This window comes from Zootermopsis nevadensis, unplaced genomic scaffold (assembly GCF_977971745.1).
Source record: "Zootermopsis nevadensis isolate Lab colony 2312 unplaced genomic scaffold, Znev_1.0 Znev_ptg000021l, whole genome shotgun sequence".
In the NCBI taxonomy this organism is placed as follows: domain Eukaryota; kingdom Metazoa; phylum Arthropoda; class Insecta; order Blattodea; family Termopsidae; genus Zootermopsis; species Zootermopsis nevadensis.
Genome location: NW_028259153.1, coordinates 9,804,051 through 9,829,290, shown reverse-complemented (window position 1 = coordinate 9,829,290; position 25,240 = coordinate 9,804,051). Strand labels below are relative to the sequence as shown.

Below are 25,240 nucleotides of genomic sequence, written 5' to 3'. Positions count from 1 at the left end.
CTCCTGCGTCGTTCCGCTTTGATGAACTGAACATAACTTTGAGATAATTGGAGACATGAAAGGATGTGTTGCACTTCATATGATGACTATTGTAGGTATGCCCCCTCCCCCACACACACACTAAACTTAGGGGCTGGATCATGCAGTTGCTCAGCTTATGACTCTCTCTCTCCCTCCTTCCCCCCCTCTATCTCTCACTCTCTCTCTCTCAGACATTCCACTGCAAAAGTCGTAAAAATCCCTTCCTGCCAACATGGTGCCATAGTTCAGTAAGAAAGGTAGCAGGTTCGTCGGTTAAAATGGTCAAATTACCAGTCCGCTTGTTTCCGTGCATGGTAGAACAGCCACAGCTTCAAATCCCTTGGAGGGGGGGGGGGGGGGGGGCTTCAGTGGCGGAACCAAATGAAGCTTTATTTAACGATACTTATTCAACTGCATAGTTTTTATAGCATCGAATGAGAGGATGATTGTAAATGATGAATTGGAAAGGATGTTGTTGGAAGCGTTGGTGTTGTATTTTAAACCAAGGTCCTCTGCAAAGACAAGGGACAAACGTAGATGTCTCAGGGAGATACGAACTTCGGACTTCACGAATATGAAACAGGAGTTGTAACAACTACTCTATAAAACTGGTTGGTTTAACGAAATTGGGTTCAAATATAAACTGCAGTAAATGGGCTGCTTCGAAAACTTTGATTTGATTTGTGTTTCCTTCGTCTGGATTCATGAGGCAACGAGTGGAAATATACAATGTGAAAATTCTATCTGATTTGTATAAATTCGGTGCTCGTATCAGTTTGAATTATTTGCACTCAGATCTTGCATAGCGTGGAAGAGATGAAAATGTAAAACAAAATATATGAATCTGGAAAACTGTCGAGAAAATATCACTTGGAAAACCTAAGGATATATAGGAGGATAATATTACTACAAATTGTAAAGGAAAGGGCTTTACGAGGACTGGATTAATCTGGCTTTGAATGGGTATCGGCGAAAGACTGCCGTGAACAATGAACTTTGGATTTTCATAAAGGGCATTGGGTTTTTTGATTAGCTGAGCGACTGTTAGCTTATCAAAAATGGTTTTGCCCCACGGAGTTAGTTAGGTAGGTAGAAAATTCTAATTAGTATAGGGTGTAGAATTGAGCAAATACCGACCGACAAAGAAATTTGTCATCAGGAAGACATAAATAGGCTATTTTTTTAATTTAATTTGTAATGTTCGCACTCGAACTACAATGATAGTATTGAAACCACGAATATAGTAACAACAACAACAACAAAATTCGTGGAGTTGTGTTCTTGTTAGAAAGCTAGTCAAGAAATGTTCGGCCTATTATGGAACCAGGAGGTTATTTACCGTGTTAAAAAAGTCTAAATAATAATAAAAAAATTAATCCACGAACATGCTAGTCCATTCTAGAACCATTATTTTTTGTGTGAGTGTAAAAAATAAGTTCATTCAAGCAAATAATTTGTACCTATTTAATAGTTTTTGAAATGTTCTCGCTATGTCCTGCAGCTTTCTATCAAATCGAAATAGACGTGCCCAGATTAGTCTGAAACAAAGTATTTACTCATTTGCATAGACCTGAACGCTGATAGCGTTTTTTGCATGTGAAAGGACGCGATCTTGTGTTAGCTTGGGAATGTGTTTTTCCTTACATTATTTAATTACTCGTTTCAAGTACAGGAGTTAAATGACGTCGACTGTGGCTTTGAGGAAATGAGCGTAAATGGCTAGTAGCTTCTGACTTGAATGGAGAAGTCTGGGGTCTGTATCAAGGCACCATTCTGTATCTGGAGAGAATTATTTTACGTCCAGGTTTGCATGTGTATTGACATTTTTTCAATCCCGCAAGCTTTTATGCAAAGAATTACACATTATAAATACACGACTTGTTTTTTTCAACGTATGTTTAATTAATAGTAACGAATGTTTAGTTGTGGGGTGATACACAGAACTTGCTTCTTAATTAACTTTGGAGCCCAACAGATTCCGCCACTGTGCACAGCTTCCTCTAGCAAGTTTAACAAGTTGAAAGTTTGGAGGGTGCAGAATATGTTCTTTATCCTTTTTTATGATTCTTTCTTCTACTTATATTACTGCAACATAACATTTTTTCCCACTCCTTCCTGTTCTTGAGAGAAAGGTACCGGCATAGTGAAAAAAGTCTTTTGTATAAAGGAGTTATAGAAATTCATTCGAGTGTAGCTAAATGACAATTCTGGGATCATATAAACGTGACCATGAAGTGACGTAATAGATTTGTGCATTTTCACACTGTGTTCACTTTAGATAAAGTATGGGATGGAATTCGTATCGTGCATTAGCCGATTTAACAGTCAGCAAGGAAGACGAAGCAATATTTTTTTCTTCGAATTTTGGCAGAAGCAATCTTAGACACTGGATAAAGTTCCAATGAGACTTGATTTTTCTGCATTCACTTTAATTTCGGTACTGAAATCTTATTGTGTAACTTAACTTTTTTAAATTTCATAATTTTCAATAACACATTATTGTTATTATTTTGTTGTCACAAAATCAAGAAGGAACTTATGAGTGGGTGGGGCATCCATCCTGTTGTGATAGATGAGACATTGTACAAAATTGTAGTCGGAAAACCTGAAAGGAAAAGATAAATGGCAACACCTGGACGGAGATGGAAAGCTAAAATTGAATAAAGCAGTAGAATGTGCGGATTAGATTCAGCTGGCTCGCGATAGGAATTAGAGTCTAAACTTATGCATATGATAATGAACTTTCTCGTTTCATATAAAGGCTTGGAATGACTGAGCTTCTATTGCCTTCTTCAGGACTTTTTTCAATACGGTGGGCAAGCAGAATTCATGTACAACGTAAGAATTATAATTGACATGTAATCATTAAAGGGAAATTGTCCATGAAGACCCTCCAATACCAAATTTAATCGAAATCGGCTGTGTAGTTTTACTGTGGTTACTATCTTAATGTATCCGGATCCGGCTTAAAAACGTCCACTCAACTTAAATGCTAGCCTTAAGAATAGGACAGAAACGGAAAACTGCCGTTTTATGTCCGAACAAGTTTTTCTAAAAACGACCAACACACATTTTTAAATTACTCTCGTGTTGTGAACAACCCTGAGTCACTACTTGATCTGTATCTCTCAAATGTGTTTTCCATGTTCATATAATAGTTCTTCGATCAAGTCTCGGAAACACGTTACGTACCCTGTCTTGTGTGTCGTAAAATTCCACTTATTTTGTTGCGGATTATAGTGACGTTGCATCAGCTTTCTGTCTGATAAAAATTCATCGTTATTTTAGGAAACAGGAATCACATAGCAAGATATTTGAATCTGGAGTTTGGCGACATATTTTAAATGTTTAATGTTTACCTGCCAACTCAACGGCCGGTGTTCGTTTCCCGGTAAGGACAGGAATTTTTCCTTCCGCCACTGCAGATGCCCACCCTCTTCCACCAGGCGTGTCAAACTCAAGTGTGTACTAAGTGCCGCTTATAAAGAGGTGACTGTCCATGGTCCATCATATGGGTGGGGAATATCACAAACGCCTACTTTTATTAATTCCAAGCTCTAAGCCTGAGATACATTTCTCGTGACTGTATTCACACACTAGCACACACAAATGTTAACTTGTCAGCTTCAGAGAAACAAATATCTACATAAAACTTCGAAGAGACCGGGAGTCTGACAAACTTGTAGGGCGTTCAGCGCTGTAACAGCTTACAAATCTTTCAATGCTGTCGGCATGGTCGTCGCAGTTTAGAGGCCAACACTTTTTACTTCCTGTCCATGAGGATTCTTTTTCAAATCTCAGCCCAGAGGCTGTATCCTCAGTTTTTCCAGGGAAAATTTTGAAGCAGGACAATATCTTCTTGTTAACAACTCATAATTTACCTGTCAGTTTACGCTACGTAACCTATCCACTTGATAATGCTTCGTTAAATAAGATTATAAAGTAACGAAACTGACTAGTTGGCCTAAAGGCAAAATTATTGAATATTTTTACCTACCTTGAAAACACTTCTTAAAATAGGTTATGATTTGGTTTCATTTTATTCAATAATTTAATAACAATATAATGATGATCATCGCCCTGATGACGGAGGCAGTATGACCTCTGAAACGTTGGTAAACATCGACCAGACTACACAGCGCAACAACCCAGAAGACAGAAATCTTTTAAATTATCTGGCTTAGGATACGGACAAGTGAACTTTAATGAATCCTCGGATGGTGTAATGTTTTGATTAGCTGAGCGACTATCTTCTGAAGATGTGCTTTGCCACTTGGTGTTAAAGATAAAAGGTAAAGTTGCCTCTTCAAGTACATTACCAAATGAAGTTATGATGAGTGGACCAAAGCTCCACGCATGTCTTATCTTGGCGCTAGAGCAAGATGAGAAAACAGCTGTTCCTGGGTTATTGCGCTGTGTAGTCTGGTCGATGTTCCTTCCTTCTCTCTGCCTCAGAGGAAAGAGCCTTAGACAGGATGTTACATAAGATCCGTATCTGATCTGCAAGTGGAAATGAAGAGAATTCCTTCTTCTTCTGGAAGTTATTGTACCTTAATTAGCTCTACGGAGAAGCTGATAGTCGCTCAGATAGCCTTGACTCCTCATCTTTGATGGAACTAGAAGCTTTATAACCTTGTTCAGAGCCCGACACTGGTACCCTTCTAGGCCAGTTGAACCCAATCCTTGGTTTATTTTTAACTACTTCTTTTCATAGGTAGAATAGGATGTGGCAATAAATTATTTATCGGAAAAGATGTAGATGAAAATGATCGTGATCTATTTTAAGTCATTATTCAAGAATCTGTTGGGAGAGACTGTCAAAAACCATACAATTCATGGGTCAGAAGAGCCGGCCGGTTGCTTATGAAACGACATCTTCCGAATATGAAGCAAGGACGCACGTAATTCGAGGACTGACTAAACAATTTTATGCTGTTTTTCAGTCTTTAGGCAAATTCTAAAACAGTGCCTTGAAGCAGGTCAATACGGATTTATCTTCTTTGTTTTCAGTAAAAGTAAAGCAATGATGAAAAGTAATGCCCCCCCAAGACACAAACCCTCCTAGCAGCGTGAACTTAACTGACTCGTCGTTTGACTTTCAGGGACTTCCGTGTGAAGTCTCACAGTTCTGTCACCAGAGGTCTCTGAATTACAGCCATGAAAATGGCGAAGTGCGAGGAGGAGATTTCAGTGTGGAATAAACAGCATGCAGTGATCTAGTTTCTGACTGCAGAAAACGTCCCATTTCGAAGAATTCTTCCTGACATGTAAGTAGATTTTTCTGAAACACAACAATGCGAGTTGTCGCACGAGCGCACGCGAACGACTGCAGAAATTAACTATATTTGTATAATAATTTTGGGCCACACATCCCAGACTTGGCTCCATCTTACTTCCATAATTGTTACTCACTGAAAAGGCTGAAGAAACTACAAAGATCTAGTTTGCTGTTATTCAAACATGGATAGACATTAAAGAGAATATTATATAGTTTTTGCCTTTGAATTTACACATTATTAAAAGCCTTGAAGGTAACGTCACACAAAAGTTACACAATATTGGTAATTTAATTTTAAATTTCTGTTTTTTCTCCTATAATCTGTAGTTTATATGCAATAAGTTATGACATCATCTCAAAACCTGTACTTACAAGATCACCAGGATTAACATGTATGTCTTCAATATCGTATTCACATTATGTTGTTATTTTATTCACAGTTAGGTATATTTATAGTGGCTTCGATTATTATTGGTTTTAAAATATTGCACCTGGCTTTCAAACGTATTTTTTGTTTGTCCGCTAGAGTAACGTGATCTTTGTTCGTCTCTCTCCCTTTCTCAGTGGATCCTATTCACAGTTTATATAACACCACGTCTTTGCTGTTTCTATTGGTGCCATTTCAACCGTAAGATTGAAAGTTTAAGCCTTAAAAGATAGCTAAGCTTCTTCGTATCAAGTTGTCTAGTGTCCAACTTACTATAAAAATATGCCGTAGGGTTGCGATAAGCTGTTAGTACAGTGAGGTGGCTTTTGAAGATAAATTAGACTGTCTGTAGAAAATCTGTATGTAACGAATCATTTGGAAAAAATTAAGTTTCTGGTAAAAGCATTAACAAAAATGAAATTTATTTGATTCGGAGAATAAATTCTAGACGTTCTTACGATATCCAAGTCCGCTTTCCGAATCACTACATATCATAAATCATTAATAATGTTCCTATATAAGTTCCGTAATTTATACTCTTCACACAAAGTTATCGGGATGATGAAACGAAGGAGGGTGGAATTGGCAGGGCATGTAGTGAGTATGTAAATAGGAGAAATGTGTTTAAAGTTTTGGTTGGGAAACCTGAAGGGCAGAAATCACTCGAAAGAACTAAGCGTAGATGGGAGGATAATATGCAAAAATGGATCTTAGGAGAATAGTGTATGAGGATTTGAACCGGAATAATTTGGTTCAGGATAGAGAATGTAAAAGAGGGGTAATTTTTTGACTAGTTGAACGACCATCATCTTTTTAAGAATGGCTCGGTTCCGTGGAGTTAGTTTAATTAATATTGACTCTTGTTTTGTACCGGTGGGACATGGTGTCTCTTTCTTCGGAAAATGAGTGTTTTAAGACAAAGTATTAAGGAACTTAGCTGGGCTTAAAGAGAATGAAGTATCGATTGGGGTATTCTGGGTTGTGACAGCGTGTAGTCTTGTAAGTGGTTACAAAACCACAGTTAATATTTTCACCTTCGTTAATCTCAAATATCGTACAAGAACGAAGTAGCTTACTACATTGCATGACGCGAAAGTAAGTGACGTTTATTAGATTATTTAATATTGTTAGGATAAAAGATTAAGTCTGTAGTGGTTCTAGGATGGATAACACAATAAATACATACATAATTTCGGTGGAGAAGCCTGTTAGAAAACATGTGTTTGGAACACAAAAAAGTACTCATTATATTAATTTACAGTACATAAAAGAATGTATGAGAAGTTTGAATAGGACCATTCCAGATTTGGTTTACTCTGTACCCTGATTCCATGGCAATATCAGAATTTAGGGGTATCGTATTCGAATTAAATGTTATTTGTTTGTGTTGTGTTATATCTATCAGTCAGCGTGAATAACTGACATGCCTAGGTGTCTTAATTTTTTAAACATAAAGTATTATTCCATGCGGTCGCCCTGATAAAGGCCCATCTGTTTCTCGAGTGAAAATAATTGCTTTCCTCTACATTAAACTACCCGGTTTGGGAACAGACACTTAATAAGCACCAAGAACACGAAGTAATGAGTATGCCTTGGAACACACGGCAACTGATTGCTCCCGATAGCGATAAAAATATTTAAGCATGTGAACTCTGTAATTGATTTGGAAGTTCGGGGGGGGGGGGGGGAAGGGTGAGGTACCTGTGGAAGTTCAGTCCAAAAGCCTGTCTGCCAATTAACTAAGAAGAACTGTTGCATAAACATCATTAGTGCAGTTTGGCGATTGGTTGATTTAAATAATTGCAAGATTTTGGTTTACCTGTAAAACTGTGTTAGTTGTTACATATCCACACATAAATGCACGACTCAGGTTTTTTAATGCTTGTCGTGCCGTACCCTGACGTGTCTTGTGCAGTACATGTTTCACGTTTGTAACATTTACGAAACATCAAAATAATTTCGCGGAGCAACAGATCAAAACACAGAGTCGATAAAAAAAAAAAGGATGTAATGAAAACGTAACAAAGGTAAGTACAACGTGAAATCATAACTGAATATAAGGACGACACATGTAAATAATCTATGAAGATGTTATTAGTGTTTTATTCGCTTTAAAATTCAGCAATATTAGAATTTGCCAACATTAAGATAATGTGCGCCAACGTGAACAAAATAATATAAAAGTGGACCTCATGATAGCTGCATAGTAGCCGAAACATGTTGTTCAAAAAGTACATGCTTTGGTAAGATAGTGCAATGCCGCAAAAATGTAGTAGTTTAATAAACAATGGTTGTATGAATGTGATGGTGTGACTGAATTATAATTAGATCTGTACAGCACAATTCTTGATGAGCTAATAACATTCGATAAACTAGAAATTTCTTTCCTTTTATGTAACACAAAGGTTCATTACCGTGTTAACAAAAGCCCCCCCACTCGATCCTGTCCTGGACCTCATGTAACCAATCACGTCACACTGCCTTTTGAAATTTTTTATATTATCTTTCAGATATCCCAAATGGTCGGTTTTCTTCAGGTTTTAAGAATAAAATATTGTATAAATTTTTATCTTGTTACATGTTCGTATTTTTCTTTATTTGATTGCCCTTATAGAGTTTGTTGGATAATATCAATTATAAAGACCGTTATAATGCATTGAGACGTGTTAAAGTGCTCTTTTGGACTCTGTCCATCATCTAAATTATAAAATTACAGAATTTCGAAAGATGGACGGGGACCTATCTGTTAGGCCTCCTAGTTGAGCTATCCACAACATGGATCTGAACCTGGTCTGACAAGTGAGGCTAACTCAAAGAGGGGGCCCGACAGACAGGTTTTCTGAGTGAGTTTTGAGGTTCTAAGGTGGCTGTCAGGGCGACAAGCCCAGATGACAGAGGCAGCACTCACCACTGAAACGTTGGTAAACTTATAGTAGACTACATGACGCAACAACCCAGAAGACAGTCATCGGGCTCAAAATAAAATATGAATATTAGGCTGTGGTGGGTCATCATATTTTGTCAAATCCGCCCAATGGAACATTTCTCTCATGTGGACAGGCGGACAGACATGCCAACAGGCGCTGGGCGCTGTTCTATTTTTCTTCTTCCATTCCATTATTTATTTATTTTTCTTTTTACTTTCATTTTCTATTATTTCTGCTTTTTCTTTGTGGACGCTTCCCAAAATACATCAGCCTATCAAAAAAGCAGCATTGCTTTTGATGAAAGTGGAGATAATAAGACGGGCAATTTGTTGGGTATTGTGGCCTGCCGTAGCCATCGGGTTTGCATGTCATGCGGCCAGATCACCCAGCAGGTTCGTCTTTCCTTAAATTTATAATTACAGTGGATGTACTGTACATGTGCATGATGGGATTGCATGCAAGTGTCAGTTTGGTCCGGATTATTGAGACGAGAGCATTATCGCTGGCAGCACGCATGTGAATATTAAAACACACCCCTAAGCATTCTTTCTTTGTCCTTATTATATCGGTGTTATTACTTGTTAACTAATTTTCTTACACAAGAGCACGGCGCTTTCATCTTTAACCAATGGGTGCTGCATTTTAATTCATTATTGAAGATTCATGTGGGATCTGTAAAGGGGAATTCATTTTCGTAAGCACTGCTCTTACCTCGTATCCGTCCTAAGTTACTGCCTTACTCAATGCAAGAGATTTGATGTTCGTAAACCCGTGAAGATGTCAATAGCGGTCTCCTTGGTTATGACTTCGTGTGATCTTGCAGGCTGGTAACCGCCTACAAGACAACACGTCATTACAAAACAGACCGCTTTTCTGAAGTACCAGCTTCAGCTTCAACTGAATACAGAAGCAATACGTTCCTCAGAAACATTGGTAATCATCTACAAGTCTACGCGACATAACATCCCGGAAGACCATGGTCGACGTAGTTCATTCACTTTAATGAAGTTTGCGTGTGGTAATACGACGACAGAAAGGCTTTATATGAAATTAAATAAACTTAAGTCCATTTAACACTTTAGAGTGGGGCTTAAAATGAAGCAGACTACGAATGACGCTATGAAGTTGGACATTCTAGTGAAGAAATAGGAGTACGTATTCATAACATTAGCGCTAGATAGAGATGAGTGGTTAATGTTTGATTTGAGGTTTTCACAGCGGTGAGTATGAAGAGTTCTGTCTTCTGGGTTGTTGAGCCGTGTAGTCTGGTCGATGTTAACCAACGTTTCAGAGGTCATACTGCCTCTGTCATCAGGGCGATGAGTATGAGGATTTCTGTCTTCTGGGTTCTTGCGCTGTGTAGTCTGGTCGATGTTAACCAACGTTTCAGAGGTCATACTGCCTCTGTCATCAGGGCGATGAGTATGAAGATTTCTGTCTTCTGGGTTCTTGCACTGTGTAGTCTGGTCGATGTTTACCAACGTTTCAGAGGTCATACTGCCTCCGTCATCAGGGCGATTCAATTGGTAAACACCTACCAGACTACACAGTGCAGCAACCCAGAAGACAGAAATCTTCTTGAGTGGTTAACTTCACACCCTGGCGGCTTTATCAATGTTAGAAGAGCCGTTGGTTGTCCACAGGATACAAGTACTGGCGGGTCGCGGGACGCGGCGGTAGCCTCTGGGTGCAGCTGTGGGCCATTGACTACGAATACTTGTTTCTGAACCACCGATAGATGGTCTTACTTCTTAAGGTATATGTACGGAGATTAGTTTGCGGATTTGTTTCTATTGTCAGCGGTAAGTTTCCTCTTCTACACGATGATGACATCCCCCGCCCCCTGACCCGGTGTGTATCTGCCAGCTTGCGGTTTAGTATCCCCGTGGTTTTCTGCACAAAGAAAAACGCAGCTTTGAAGGGTTTCGGGGGGTAAGGATAATCGACTTCCATGTGTATCCACTCTCCCTCCGCTACCCTACGCCCACTGTTGCCACACATTCCTTATTCATCCTTGTACCGAAACAAACTCACTTCCTTTCTAATTTTTGTCGTCTCATTAGGACAAGTGCCTCATGGAACGTGGAAGCAACCCTCCAATTAGACAACGCTGTTTAACTCAACCACCAACCCCCAGTTTCACTCTCTCTTTCTCTCTTCCTCACTTCGTTACACATTTTTACAGCTGCAGGTTTTCTTGCCTGGAATTAAACAACAAAACTTGGCCGTACACAACATTATGTGAAATTTGCCACGGACGTGGAAGCGTTCTCAAACATTTCCAGGAGATGTATAATAAGATCTAAATTTAAAATTTAAATTTTAAATTTAGCTACTTCACCCCTGCTATTTCCAAGTATTTGCCTCAGCAGTTATTTTCGAACACTTGCAATTTATGTGAATGTTAAGAATTCATTGTCAGCTAAGTACATCTCAGTAAAAACAGTAAAACTAGAAGGTACATGACTTTGGGCATGATAGCCTATAAATTGAAAACCGTGACAGGGCCTAAATTTGGTATTACATTCCTGAAAAAGGCGTAAATTTAAAAAGAAACCTAATTTATGCCGAATAGTTAATGCTAACGATCTCTTAGTATGACGACCACTTTCTTTGCAAATTGGCTTATGTTTGCCGCAGACTTTTCGGCCTATCTGCCGTCCATTTTCAAGTAAAGGTTGTAATCTGGTCTGGAAACATTCTGGGCAAGAAAATTTGATGTTGCGGCTGAAGATGGTGACTGTTTTCCGAAACGTTAGTAGGGCTATCTGCCTACGAGTCCACACGGCGTCGCAACCCTGAACAACAAACAACACAAGACATCACCGCCTTGAGAACCTATCTCACAAGAAAATCTGTTGCTTCATATGAATGCAGAAATTACATTTTTATTTTTATTACTTAATGACTGATTGTGGACTTGAAGGTCGGAAATTTAATCACGAAAAGGGAGTTTCAATTGTTTTAGTGTGTTCTTTACCTCGCTCCAAATTTAATAAGAATGTTTTGGTTCTCCGGCGCGAAGTTGGTACTGCATGCTTCTTATGCGGCCGTCCCAATTTAAAATGCATCACAGTTATCCCCTTGCTGTGGAGATCACCAAGTTACTTGTCTTTATAAATTATATATTTTCAAAGTATTGACGTCACTCATCGCTAATTTATTTCTGCTGTTCGTGCCTATTTCGCCTTCAGCTTTAGCTGAACCTGACTATACATCTTTTCCTTCCATCTGGTGAGCCTCAGATTCTGATGAATTTTTGGGCAAAAGGCAATGCAGAGGCCGTTAAGTCAGTCTTCGTCTCTGTCCCCGCGCCTCCCCCAAAACCATTGCTTCAAAAACATTTCTTGCCTGCACCGGTCTTAGGTCTCTCTCTCTGTTCCACCGCAAACAGTTTCCCCCTTCTTCCCACCAACATAAAGCCCTCACGAACCGCGTGTTTCAATGCGTCCATTATTTCAAGGACAGGTTGACTTAAAAAAAAGAGGCAACAGGTTTCTTTTTCTTCTCTGAAAATGCCAGATACTTAGGGCTGAGGGCTGATTCCTTCCTGCACAACCTCCCTTCCTGCTGCGAAGAATTGATAAGTTCCGTTTAATAATTTAGTGGAGCGTAAGATAGGTCTAGGAATTAAACTAGGCACGTGTTTCTCATGGCTGTACCACCCCTAAAAAGACTGATGGTCCCCATTCGTCTCCTAATAGAATGAATTCATTTTTGAAAACATCTGCTCAACCTCAGGTGGCTCTACTCACTGACGTCTTTCTACCACCTTACACGTCAAACATCGTCCGACACAGGTTTTGATTTAGTGACTACAGGTTTAAGCATTGCTCGGGTAAATATGAAAATATTGCTTGAAGTTCCTGTCTTAGAAGGAAGAGACAGATCGGAGTTGAGAAAAGTCGGATGAATGGTGTGGAATGAATTCATATAGTTCATGTAGTGTCGACGGGCTGTTGTTAATACTTTAATGAATCTTTGGATTACATTAAAAGTTGGGATTTTGAACGTCTGAGCTAATATTGGCTTTTCAAAGAGATGTGTTTAATTGTAATCAGTATACGTAGTTCTTTACAGACGCGTTTCGGCACACTTTGCTAAATTAGAGTTGCATCACGGTATAGTAAGACATGTTGCTTCAATGCGTGTAGAAACTACATCCGAATATGACAAAACACTGAAATGTTTACAATTAAAATCTGTGGAAATATTCCTTTTGTTTCATTTTTGGTTATCTCTTCCTTCCTTCCTTCCTTCGCTTTCAATTTATTATAATCATTTCGAATTGCAGTGTGATTTCGAATGGTAAATAATGGAAGGAAGCTGCCGAGGGCTGTTTTAATCCTTTAAAACGCAGTGGTAATTATGTGTCACCTAATTTAACATTTAGCAACTCATCATTTTGCCAACGAAGTGTATTTATAGATTTTCTGTAGTTCTCAGAATGAGAGATATTATTTCCCTAAACAATATTTTTCATTTGAGTCTTGTTACGTAAACGCGTGTTTTGAGATAGAAAATGAATGTTTGAACATTCATGCTTCAAATGGTTAATGCAAATTTTTATGATACTCTCTGATTGTTTATTGGTACTTATTTCTGTTTAAGAACGCTTTTGATAGCTCAGATTATATAGTGTCGAATGATAGGGTGATTGTTAAATAATGAATTGGAAAATATGTGCAAAGAAGCAGTTGTGGTCTGATTTAAGCTGCTGTCCCAGAATTTTACTAGAGGGACTAAGGAAAACCACGAAACCCGCCAGGACCCGGACCTTGCAAATACTAGCGGGTATAGTAAGTGACCAGTCGACCAGAACAATAGGAAGACGTAAAGAGTTGAAGAAGCAGAAGAAGAAGAATAAGAAGAAAGCCAGACAGCTTGAACTGAAACTCAAGACATCCGGAACCCAGATCTACCCCTGTAAAAGCTCCAAATGTGCAGCGGTCATGCACGAAGGTCTCTCTTAACCGTTATAGACCTCTAGACCCGATTCAGGAAGGCTTCTGTGGTAATAGTAGCATTACATGGCTCGTCATATTTGACGTGAATGAACCTATTTTGTGTCGAACAGCAATACAGTGTATTGCAGCGTTATCTTTAAGATTGCTCTGAAACTACAACATTTATATAATTTCTTTATGAACTAAATTAAAATGTCGAAATATATTTACGGCTACCAACTCATAACCGACCGCCGAACATCAGACTTCACTACCGTAGGCGCCTCGTTCGTATTTCTTGCTATCAGAGTCGCTACCGTCAGAAATTAATTTCAATAATTTCCGTATTCCACGAACGGCGCAGTCACGCATTGACTATAAAATTAACGGTATGCGGATCCAGTAACTATCGAAACACTTATCAAAGAATTCATTCATGCGATGCTCAAAGCATGGCAAAGGCCCAGTAGTCTCTCACGTAATTTATTATTCCTTGCAAAATATAGCGAGTCCTTTTTATATGAACTGTAAGGTCCGTTTTACTACATGTAATTAAATTACGTTGTCAGGCGTGGTAATAGTGTGATGTACTGCCGAAAGTTTCTTGATAGAATTACAGTCGTGACGGCATTCGATAGAATATCACATCGCTGTACTAATTAGGTCACTCTAGGGCGGATCAGTCAAAGTCGGTCATCAGGCATTTTATTAAATCTGTGTGCTTTGGTATCTGAAGCCGAGCCCCGCGACGCTTCATCATTCAAACCGAAGGCTATTAGCTCTTCAAACCCTCTTTTAAGTTTGATATTACTAGAGGATAGTCCGTTACAACGGAAGCGCATCGGAGGTTCATGTCGCGAGTGGAATTCGAACCCAGTCCTTAGGCCGCGTTGCCTAGTTCAGTGTTAAACAAAGACTGGCCAAAGCACAACATAACCTATCGAAATGAGCACATCTTCAGGGGACTTACAAGAAGATCCTTTCACAAGCTGCGATTTCGTTGAGGAGCAGAGCGTCATATTGTAGCCTGTTACATAACAGACTACTTCTTGTAAACGCTTTAAACAATTAAATCCAGTTCCACAGGAAATTATCAGGGAGTGGAGTCACGTAACGACTGAAGACATGTGACGAACGTGTTCCATGCTTGGAGATCGTCCATTGTAATTATCTTAACTGTACTTTTGCCCAAAACGCAATACGCACTTCCTGTATGCCGGGAAAAAAATTCAAGGAACGTAGAAATAACTAATCTCAACATTTTTAATAACACAGGCGGTTTAAATAAAAAGTACACACAAAACAAGATGGACACATGAGTCTGCAGTATTGATTAGGTCTATTCATTTGCGACTTGAGGCCTGGAAGTTTTTACGTTTCTGGGTCAAGCGAAATTTCTAAAAACTTTGTTCGCGTTTTTTGAATATACGTAATTCTCCGAAGTGAAGTTGTAAAAATTTTGTGGCCTTGTAGGATCTGGAAACGTAACAGCGGTAAAAATTTTAACCTTGGTTCCGGATACACCCAGGCGTAGTTAATCGGTAGGCCTTAAGCAAGACTGATTAGCGCCGTCCGGAAAAATACACGTAAGGCATTTTGGGTGATTTTAGTTATGTAACTTTAACGATCTGAAAAGTTGTTCTCCAAAACTTACACGCCGGATTAATGTGTCTCTTTTTATTTCAGCTTTAAATTCTAACGCAGGTACTTTTTGCATTAAGGACATATTTGGATAACGAGCGCCTACCAAGGCCAGAATGTTAGGTTAGGCCGTAATAGCAATGTGAAAAAGTAGTTTATTCTTTTACAGTACCAGTCATTTCGATAAAATAAGTATAACACGCATAATATTGACATGCAACCCAAAATAACAATACCATTGGCAAAACCTTTCAAAAATGAAGAGAAAGAGTGATAATGCGACGAAACATCAACAATCAGTCTACCGTCAACAAGATCATTTTATGTATTTAGGAAATTGAAGATATCTGTCTTCTGGGTTGTTGCGTTGTGTAGTCTGGTAGATGTTTATCAACGTTTCAGAGGTCATACTGCCTCCATCATCAGGGCGATGAATATGAAGATTTCTGTCTTCTGGGTTGTTGCGCTGTGTAGTCTGGTCGATGTTAACCAACGTTTCAGAGGTCCTACTGCCTCCGTCATCAGGGCGAAGAAGACTTCTGTCTTCTGGGTTGTTGCGCTGTGTAGTCTGGTCGATGTTTACCAACGTTTCAGAGGTCATACTGCCTCCGTCATCAGGGCGGTGAGTATGAAGATTTCTGTCTTCTGGGTTGTTGCGCTGTGTAGTCTGGTCGATGTTAACCAACGTTTCAGAGGTCATACTGCCTCCATTATCAGGGCGATGAGTATGAAGATTTCTGTCTTCTGGGTTGTTGCGCTGTGTAGTCTGGTCGATGTTTACCAACGTTTCAGAGGTCATACTGCCTCCGTCATCAGGGCGGTGAGTATGAAGATTTCTGTCTTCTGGGTTGTTGCGCTGTGTAGTCTGGTCGATGTTTACCAACGTTTCAGAGGTCATACTGCCTCCGTCATCAGGGCGGTGAGTATGAAGATTTCTGTCTTCTGGGTTGTTGCGCTGTGTAGTCTGGTCAATGTTTACCAACGTTTCGGAGGTCATACGGCCTCCATCATCAGGGCGGTGAGTATGAAGATTTCTCTCTTCTGGGTTGTTGCGCTGTGTAGTATGGTAGATGTTAACCAACGTTTCAGAGGTCATACAGAATTTTATCGAAAAATTTCTCTGTTTCTTTTTCATTTATGTCGGTCACAATAGAAGAAGGCCTACATGCTTAAGTCATATTAAGGCAACAATATGGCGAAAAGGACAATTCTGATACATACAAATGCAGGTGTGGGGCACGTGAGGTCCTGGGTCATCGCCGCTACTGGTACACAGTTCGAATCACTGTCGCATATCCGGCTATCCTAACACCGGGATATAATTTTGATAGACCATGACTTCAATTGTTAAAATTTATAGTCGTCTGCCTATCACATCTAACGATATGTGATCTTGAAGCTGAAGCAGTGTTGTTTAATGTCCTAAGAATTAAACAGGCATGTGGCCTATAACTAAACGTGGTTGCAATTCGTGTATTAAAATATCAGGAAATCAAAACCAAGATAATGAATGTCATATTATGATAACAGCGAATAATAATTAATAATTAACTGCGTAGGATACGTACGAAATAAAATCAACACAAAGTTAATTATAGTGATTATACGCTGTCAAACGAGGAACAGACATTATCACAAATTACATATCTGTTCAAAAATCTACTGCCACATTTCTATTGCTTTTATAAAGATAATCTTCATTCAACGTAAGCAGTGTATTAAGAAAGAGTCCTTAAGTCAGGTGCATTATTCAAATTCTTGGACATTTTTGGCAAAACACTGTCTCCTTTGAGGACACCTTCGATACTGGAAAGTGTTTCGTCTGAATATATATACGAGCACTTCGTTAAGTTTTATTTTGGATTGTATTTTATTGTTTTCTCTTCTTTGTATTTATTTGTATCTTCTTGTTCTGACTTTAACTGACTCCTGTAGCTGTTGATTTAGCACGTTAAAATAAATAACTGAATTGTATCATCAATATCATTATTATTAATATTATCCCATCTATTCACCACTTTATAGGGTATGTACTTCCAAGTACCCGAGACAGACCTTGTCCCTAAGGTACATAGTGCAGCAGCTATTTCCGGAATACATATTGTTTTATTATTATTATTATTATTAAACTTTCGTTTCTAGCATTATTCTTGAAAATATAACGAAATTCGAGGAAGAATAATTACTGACAATAAGATGATACGCATTTGTGTCTGCAATAATATGTTTTTAGGTAATCAATAAAAACCAATGCCAAAACCTCAAAGTACGTATTTGTAAAATGTCTGCGTCTTTGATGTAATAACGGATCCCAGCTGGAATACAGCTAAGCGAACTCGGGTTAGGAGCTGAAGAGTTTCATTAGAAGTCGGCCCTACCTGTCCACAAATGTTTGCTTTTGTTAAGCTCTCCTTCTGTATCAAATATCTAGGCACTACCTTGAAGTATCTGACTGTAATATGAAGCAATACAGAAAATCTACAGGCTGACTGTCTGTAATGTTCTTCTGTGGAAAATAAGGAGTGTTACAGATTGGACCCAAATGTCGACGCTTTACATCCTGAGCTACTGAAAAAACAAATATCTTGGTACTAATTAAACCTACATTATTCCATGAGTGCTGCTATCATGGCGGAGAATTATCGTTTGATATCAAAACACCTGAGTGCAAGAGATAGAATCTGTAACTATTCGAATCAAAATTATCGGCTGTGAAGTTAATGAGAAGTGGTAGCAGATATCGATGTATCGAAAAATTGTATGTTACAAAATAATGGAAGTTTCTAACACAAAGGAGATATTAGGCACTGCGATATTGTTTCGTGTATATAAATCATTCAATGCTTGTAACTTCTGGTTCCTGAAAGGCTGACCATATACCATTCAGCAACTCACCCCTACAAAAAATAAAAAAAAAAGAAAAGAAGGAAGTTAAACATGGAAGACTTTGCTACTGCGCTGTATTACAATTGAAAAGGCGAGCGGTGGTAGCGTAAAGGTTGCAGAAGAAGCAGTAAGGCAACTGGTAGTGGAACAAAAAGACGAAGAGGAAACAATAGGTTTTGTTTCGTTCTGATGGTAACAATTTGCATACTTGCTAAGCCGCTTCTTGCTTCATTGTTGGGTTCCGAACTTGGTGACAGGTATACGACATATGGCTGGTAGGGTCCTGTTTGATAGAGGGGGTAAAACAAGCGGATGGGACAGTAAATTGGGATGGGTAAAATATTCTCCCCGTGACCCCTATCTTCTTTCCAGCACTGAGAATAGCAACAACACGTGCTGGTCCTTATGTAGAGTGTACGGGGTTGCATTTGTAAAATTACTCCTTTTTTGTGTGTACAAAGCGATAGGTTTTTGTTGTGAAGGAAACAAAAATAAGCAATTATTGCACCTTTTCATTATTGTAGCTATAAAATATTGTAATTGTTTCAGGACCGCCACGGTGGTCTAGCGGTTAGAACGCTGGCCTTGTAATCCTGGGGTCTCGGGTTCGATTCCCGGCGATGCCCGAATTTATAACTTGTGTTGGGCAAGGCCGTGGTCTAGGCAACACGGAGTTTTCCTCCTGGGGCTTTCCCGGTTTCTCCATGGCATCCCAACAATTACTCCATTCACACACAGAAGAAGGCAATGGCAAACCACTTCTGGATCATCTGCCAAGAATGTATATGAACAGGTCCCAGTCAGAGAAAAGGATGGAAGGATCCTGTTCATATGGACCTGTCGTCAGACAGAACACTAAATAATAATAAGATGAGGTGGTCTAGCGGTTAGAACGCTGGCCTTGTAATCCTTGGGTTCGGGTTCGATTCCCGGCGATGCCCGAATTTATAACTTGTGTTGGGCAAGGCCGTGGTCTAGGCAACATGGAGATTTCCTCCGGGGGCTTCCCCGGTTTCTCCGAGGCATCCCAACAATTACTCCATTCACACACAGAAGAAGGCAATGGCAAACCACTTCTGGATCATCTGCCAAGAACGTATATGAACAGGTCCCAGTCCGAGAAAAGGATGGAAGGATCCTGTTCATATGGACCTGTCGTCAGACAGAACACTCAATAATAATATAATAATAATAATTGTTTCAGGAGACTGGGAGTAATTAGCCTATAGGATGCCTAACTAAAAGTGAAAATGTTTTTCAAATCCTGTAGTAAGTAAAGTAAAGTTTGCCCCGCTATGCGCCATGTAGGCGCTTGGGGGAAGATGAGGTATAGCTCCTACTCTTTCTTGACCTCGGCACTAGATGGGAGTGAGTGGTCAGCATCATGCCCCGGCCGGCTTTACCCCCGGGAAAGGACCCCGGTACCCATTGTAGAGGACTGTAGTTGTATTAACATTAATTTAAACTGGTTTCTATTTTGGTCACTTGACTGAGTTGTAACGGGTGTGTTGCGTAGCATAAGCTCAGGGAAACTGTTTTCGTTAATAACAAAATCCAGCGCTGTAATCGGTTGGTAATTTAAATTCAGCTCAGAATTTTTTAGTACAAGTAATATATATTTAGGAACTAAACATGTATCAACTGCGTTTTATCTCGCTCCAGAAAGTGGATTTACGTGCTGAAGGAACAAAAAGATTCCTGTTTACCTCCAAAGGCTATGGACAATCCAGAGTTAATGTAGAGTAAAACGCAAGGTATATGCACATCTTATAACAAAAATTTAGAGTTAACCGTATTTAAACATATTTTATTGGCATCTGAAAATGAATGCATATTTCTTCCAACTTATTAACTTTTCTCTTCTGAAGTATATTACTTGTGCCCAGAATTCTACCATCCATTATCATAATTCTTTTCATTCATTTGTGGCTTATTTAACGACGCTAGAAATAGATCAGATTATATTATAAAGCGTTGAATTATTATTAAATAGTGGATTGGAAAGGATTAAAAAGGAACAAGCTACGGTCTAATTCAAGGTACCAGTATAACCACGCAATTTTCCCGGAGAGACTGTGGAAAACTACGATAACTCTGAAGATTTGTGTCTTCTGGGTTGTTGCGCTGTGTAGTCTGGTCGATGTTAACCAACGTTTCAGAGGTCATACTGCCTCCGTCATCAGGGCGATTCTTAGTATGAAGATTTCTGTCTTCTGGGTTCTTGCGCTGTGTAGTCTGGTCGATGTTAACCAACGTTTCAGAGGTCATACTGCCTCCGTCATCAGGGCGATTCTTAGTATGAAGATTTCTGTCTTCTGGGTTCTTGCGCTGTGTAGTCTGGTCGATGTTAACCAACGTTTCAGAGGTCACACTGCCTCCGTCATCAGGGCGATGGAGCTTTATTTTTCTGGGTTGTTGCGCTGTGTAGTCTGGTCGTTGTTAACCAACGTTTCAGAGGTCACACTGCCTCCGTCATCAGGGCGATGAATCATCACAGCGCAACAACCCAGAAGACAGAAATCTTCATATTCACCGCTGTGAAAACCTCAAATCTTACGATAACTCTATAAGTACGTCGGCATAGCCGATCTCTGTGCCGAAATTTGAACCCGAGACCTCTCGAACACGAAATAATTACTATTGTTATTGTTTTGCGTTATTGTTTTGCATTATTATAAGTATTAGTATAGTTTATTATTAGTTATTGGTATTATTATCTTAATATTAGTATCGTTATCACTTACACACGGTATCGTACTAATATTTCTACTGTAGTAAACCGTTAATTTAATTAAGAAAATGTAAACAGTTGTTGAGAAGAATATTTAAAATATTTCTAGTATTCTATCTTGTTATATTTATAGCAAATCAACTGTATTCGTGTCTAAAACTGCTACCGTCGTAGTAAGGAAGGCTATACGTAAAACCCTTTAAAAAAAAAGCTTGTCCAAATAATATTAAAACATTCAGTTTCTATCTCACAGAAAATAACATAAGGATCAATTGATCAGCGCTGTTTGAGGAAACAGTCTGTGTTTGCTGTGAGAATGTAATATGCAGTCCACACACTCTATAGACAAATTTTCTAAATATTAAAGCGTTTGTGTATGTAATTACCACGGGGTTTTACACTCTGGTCATTTCTGCTTCTAAAGCGGGAATATGTGTTGTTACCTATTAGGGTCTGTATTAACATTGAACCGTATACACTGTATTGTAGAGCTATGTTATTATTATAAACGCAAGTTTTCCCCGTTCTTAATTATGAATCGCACGGTAAATACTTGCGTGGGAGTGGAACATGCAGCCATTTGCACCCAGGAGGATTCACCCCCAGTAACCATTGGATAAGATCATGGGCGTGATAAATAGAGTTAAGAAAATGATTTATGTTAAAAAGTTGGTTATCAAACATTTTAACAATAAGTCTCGTACAAATAATATTGACCGCTGAGGCACAGCAAACAGACGGACGGTTTTACATTAAAATGAAGCGTGGAAAGTATCGAAGTCTCAAATTCTTGCTTAGAACTCTGATACCAACATTTTTTAAAAACCAAGGGAAGATAACAAATCCGTTATAAACGTTCCTTATGAATAATACACTAAAGGATGTATGGACAGGCAGACGTAGTTCAAACCAAAACATGTTGGTCTTTCTAGAAAAGGAAATGTTTCTTGTTTTACCAGCAATAATCTTTATATGATCTGTAGCTCACCAATTTTACACAGACTTTGTATCACATTACAGAAACAAGTAGTCATCGATTGAGGAAATGAGGCGAAATTTTTAAATTATCAGCGAAGGAAAGAAAGTTACAATGTGTAATTTTAGTGCATACATCGTTAATATATATGCTAAATAACAAAGGTTACAAAGGAGAAACCTGATGAACACCAAATACTTCATTGAAAGGCGACGAAGTAATTTCATAAAAACTAACACAAGACTACCTATTATTTAGGTAGGTGCAGAACCAATTAACGTAACATGTGGATATTAATAATATAATAATAATAAATTATTGTTTAAAAGGGTTGATTACCGCATAAAGTGGGATGAGAAAGTACATGGTTTTGCTAGTACCGGTACCTTAAAGAGAATAGTTTCTTGTTGACATAATGAGGTATACGTAGGCGTTATTACTACGCTGTCTGTATTAATAAAAGAAATGCGCTCTTTTGTGTTTGTTTGTTTGTTAAGGCTGGAATTACACGTGCTAACAGAATTACAAAAGGAAGGTGGCTGTCTTTTGGGTTGTAGAGCCATGTAGTCTGGTAGAAGTTTACCAACGTTTCAGAGGTCCTTGCCGCCGCCATCATCAGCAAGGACCTGTTAAACGTTGGTAAACTTCTATCAGACTACATGGTTCTACAACCCAGAAGACAGCCATCTTCGTACTCACCGCCGTGAACCACAAATCCTTATGTGTTAGAAATGCTAATGTAAGAATTTTGACGCGTTCACCAGAATTTGAGCTCTCACTTTGGCGCCAGTGACAACAGTTGTCTGGGTCCAACTCCCTTTGCCTGTGTGGGGTATCTGGCTGTTGTCTGGTAGTGTGATTACGTCATCGCGGTGGATTCCCCGGCTAAGGATTCTCTAGCCGAGGATTTTTAAACCAATCACTTTCGAGCACTGATATATGTAAGGATTTTCACCATTCTTAATCGATTTTAACCAAAATTAAAATGGGTCTTCAAATTTTACTGAAAGTCTCCCGGTAATACACACACTTCATGGATCCTTTTAGTTGCCCATTAATTGTTTCATGTGGACGGACGAGCGGACAGACAGAGAGACGCTGAAACTGTTAGGCACGTTTCTGCAATTTTAATTGTGAACACAGAAAATTAGACTGAATAGGTCGGGTGTTACGAGTGGTCATATGAACTGTAACTACGCCCAATTTAACTTTTGTTTTGTATAATAAGTTCTGTTGTTATCTTTCATAGAATGATAATGTATAGACTTAAAATTATTTGTTGTCAGGACTTTTTCCATCGTCTGTTTTTAAAATTCACGACGTTTCGGAGGCTGGATCTGTCTCCGTCTTCAGGTGAGAGATACCTACTCTGTAAACTACCGCCGTCAAAACCCTTTAGAATTTAATAATGTATAGACTGAGTAGGGTGAGCCGGGGTAGCTCAGTCGGTATAGTGTCTAGCTACGGGCTGGACGGCCGGGGTTCGATCTCCGACGGGGTCAGAGGATTATTCCTCTAGCCTCTACGTCCAGACCGGCTCTGGGGCCCACCCAGCCTTCTCTACAATGGGTACCGGGGTCCTATCCCGGGGGTAAAGCCGGCCGGGGCGTGATGCTGACCACTCACCCCCCTCTAGTGCCGAGGTCAAGAAAGAGAGGAGCTATACCTACACTCACCCCAAACGCCTACATGGCGTATAGTGGGACAAACTTTATTTTTTATGGACTGAGTAGGAGGTATATGTAAAAAAATATCGCTACAAAATGCAGATTTATATCTTATTTATACTGCACGAATAAAAGGCAAGTTATTTAACTGCATAACGCAAAACCTTCACTTTTTTCATAGTTCCACACACTTGCATCGTACAATAGTTTCAAAATTAAGTAAGACATCATATACAACTAACTGTTTTTTAGCTGGAATTAATGTTATCAGATTATGCCCAGCTTGTTTCGGTCAGTAAGAGCCTTCAACAGGATCTTTTCTACATCTGTAATAATATGTTGCATAACATTTGATGTCATTTATACATACTGTGCTCTAAAACGTTAGATGCCAGAGGTGTAAAACTAAGAAAACGCATGACCCTGTGTGCGCAGAAGTTGAAAATTCGTTGTGCTCAGAGGACGGACGCTTCGGATGAAGGCCATATATAAATCTGTAATAATTGCCGTATAACAGGCTAATAAGATAATAAGACCTAGGTTGAAAACAAGATTTTAACACACAATGAAGAAGGTGTTTACCACGAATACATAATTTTGTTATGACATGATTGAATTTGAGAAGCTGATAGTCGTTCATCTAGTCAAGAAATTCCGAGCTGTTTATAGAACCCGGATGTCCATTACCGTGTTAACAACAGCACGCCATTGATCCCTGTCCTGAATCAGAGAAACCAAATCAACATGTCTTCAGACCAAAATGGAGGTATCCATGTCTCATTTCTTCCATGCGCGCTACATGCCTCGTCCATCACTTCTTTCTTGATTTGATCCGTCTATTGATATTTGGTTAAGAGTAGCCTACAATGAGTGATTTTGTATTTCTTCTTATTTCATAATACATCGATTTTCGTTTAATGTATCTGTTTTTCTTTCTTAACCAAAGTTTCGCTTCCATATAAAAGTGTCATAAATATTAAGTCATAAAATATCAACGTTGCGTCATTCTTTACTTGTCGTTTTAACATTCTGCTGGTTGTCCCACGTTGTCCTTTTATATGTGTACCAGTGCATTAATTACTGTCATATATTCTGATTTCCGATGTTGTAAGTAGCTAAAAAGTTGCCATAACATCCAGCTCTGTCCATTGGCCTCTTTCTCTTACGTGATTGGAAAGTCCTTGAAACTAGTTAATAGTTCCATACTTCGAGTAACCTCAGTATTGTGTCAACTTACAGCCAGTAAAAATGAGCTAAGGTAGTTACTGTTTTGTGAAAGAAATTTTATTCACATTATCCGAAAAATTTACCTATGAAATTATCGTGCAAACCTGTTTCTTATTTATAAGCTTACGTGTTGTTTCTTAGGTCCAGGGGCCATATTCTTAAATATTTGTTTTTCTCAAGACCTTCCAGATAAGTGCTGGAATAGTACTTTAAGATAAGCCATGATTGGTCCCAGCCAAGTCGTTGCGTACTGTCCTTTCGTGATTATTTTCAAACCTACTTTCACACTGTATAACCTCTGCAGTTGAGACGTAAAATAACGTGAGATCAATCTGTCATTGACGAAGAAAGCGTGTGTATTAACTAGATTATTTACCGATTATCGGTTATCAATTTTCGCGTTATGTAGTCTGAGCGCTTAAGAAAGCATCGTTAAACAAACTAAGAATCTAGCAGGAGTTACTTTACCAAACGTATGGTAAGTATTCTATATTCGGAGGTGGAGTGGGTTAC

General features: G+C 39.0%; 2 protein-coding genes across 10 annotated transcripts in view; one reads left to right on the top strand and one right to left on the bottom strand.

The window, feature by feature from the left end:
• The window catches only part of LOC110837360 (BTB/POZ-zinc finger protein abrupt), a 273,544-nt gene that overhangs the window by 157,181 nt on the left and 91,123 nt on the right, over nt 1-25,240 (top strand). For 4 of the 6 annotated variants that reach the window (XM_022079384.2, XM_022079381.2, XM_087352441.1 and 1 more), the window contains exon 3: nt 5,124-5,288. The exons of the other annotated variants lie outside the window; for them this stretch is intronic. The gene's annotated coding sequence lies outside the window, so the exon portion shown is untranslated. The remainder of the gene's footprint in view (nt 1-5,123; nt 5,289-25,240) is intronic. 6 annotated transcript variants of the gene reach the window in all.
• Ca-beta (Calcium channel protein beta subunit) overlaps nt 1-25,240 on the bottom strand; it is a 212,447-nt gene that overhangs the window by 154,610 nt on the left and 32,597 nt on the right. The window lies entirely within an intron of this gene.